We start from the raw sequence: 2,081 nt of genomic DNA on the forward strand, positions 1-2,081 counted from the left end.
AAATTAGAATTTTTGGACTCCTCAGAGTCCATACTAGAAAATAGGAGCCCCCAGCCCCTGGATCTTGTCTTACTCCCTTCTCCTCTGCCCTTGCCTCTGTCCTACACTGAGAGAGCCTCACACAGGGTCCTGTGGAGACCCCAACTTGTGTTCTTGCCTCTCGCTGCAAATAACTGCTCCTTGGCTATCCCTCAAGCCTAGCGATGCCCATCAGCAAGGTCTTCCTGGGGAAGAGAGGTCCAAGGAGGCAAGCTGGGCAGGGAAATCCAGGGTCCTGGGTATTCAGAATATGGCTTATAAGGCGGTAAGTAGGCTTTGGATTGGCATATCCCCTTGGACTCATTACCCTGTGGGGAGGGATGCAGCTAGAGGAGGGCCAGGGTAATAAAAGTAAAATGCCAAAAGAAACAGCTTCAGGGATGCCTGGGTGGCTCAGTCATTTAAGCATCTGCCTTTGGCTGGGTCATGATCGCAAGGTCCTAGGATCAAGTCCCCACATGGGGCTCCCTGCTCAGCGGGGGGCCTGCTTTGCCCTCTGCCTGCCACTACCCTTGCTTGTACTCTCTCTCTCTGTCTCAAAAAGAAAAAACAGCTTCAAAGAGCTGAAAATGGCTGCCTCCAGGGAGGGAGAGATGATAGAGGCAGGGCTCTGCTGTTTATATTAACAAACCGTACACGATTATTTGACTCTTTAAAGTAGGTGCCTACCTAGGCTAAGAAATACTTCATTTGAAAAAAAAAAATTAAATGTGACTGGAAAAGTTTATGGAACCTCTGACCACTCCTGCTATGCCCAGAGGTCTTAGTAACAAAGTTTGAAAACCATAGGACTAGGCCTTCATTTGAGGCTATCTAGGTATTGTGAAGAAAACGACAGTGATCTACAATCGTCCCCAAGAACGAATCCCTCTTCCTTTCTCCCATTTGTTCCCTTTAATTCAGGAGTTCTGCTTTCTGCTGGTTGTTTTCCTACCTCTCTCCCGGTAGACACTAAGACCCTTGCAAGTAGGGACCCGTCTCACGGAGTTTTCAATCTCCAGCACATAGCATAGCACTAAGTACAGAGTACAGGCTCAACTGTTGATGAATAAAGAAAAAAGGAATCATCTTTATCCAGGCTTTGGAGAGAAGGTGCTCGATCCCTTTCTGCACCCTGCACCGGTATCAGGAGCCCTGTCAGTTACTAGTTCTGAAACCTTCGATATATTCATTAAATAATTTTGGGTTGTAATTCCCTTATCTGCACAACATAGTATTTAGCTCCTATCTCCAACGCCTACAAATGATTGGCTCGCTTTCACCGCTTGGTGGAAGCCAAATCTTAAAAAGAAGTTAACTTCGGGCTCACCTAAGAAGTACGTAAGCCTCCGAGAGCAGGGATTTCAGGAGCTCTCTCCGCTTTTTTTTTCGACTGCCATTTGTCCAGTGCCTGGAACAGTTTGAGGCATGTATCAGATGTTCAACAAATACCTGTTTAATGAGTGAACTTAAAAGTGCTAAAAAATAACTATGCAACCAATAAAAAAACTCTCAGTGAGGCGCAAAGATACCCCTACATTCTGAATGATCTTATGGGGCGTCCAGGGCTTCCAAAGGAAGCCAGCCCCATGGTCCAGCCCCTGGGTCCCGGGCGCGAGTGCGCGAGATCCAGGCGCTCCAAGCGCCCATGCGCGGCGGACGCGCCAGCTGATCCGCAAAGGTCGAGAAAGCGGGGGGCCCAGGTCTGGAGGCGGCCGGTGGGAAGGGCGGGAAGGCAGGAGAGTTGCAGACGCGCGGGGCCGGCCCCGGACGCGCGCTCTAGCCGCTTGGGGCTGCCAGGCTTCTGCGGCTCCGGCCGCCCGTCAAGAGCCCGGCAGCGCGCCCCGCCCCCCGTGGGCGGGCCCCGGACCTGGCGGCGCGGGGGCGGGGTCTGGCTGTCCGCGCCGGGGGCGGGGCCGGGCCCGGGCGCTCCGGGCCGGTGCAGGGCCCGGCTGGTCCGCGGGCGCGACCGGAGCCCCGGCCACCAAGGGGTGCGACCCCCCACTGGCCCCGCCTTCCCGGCTGCGGCTCGGCCAATCAGAGCGTCTTTTACTGGCGGGTGG

The sequence above is a fragment of the Martes martes genome, assembly GCF_963455335.1.
Source record: "Martes martes genome assembly, chromosome: 8".
NCBI lineage: Eukaryota > Metazoa > Chordata > Mammalia > Carnivora > Mustelidae > Martes > Martes martes.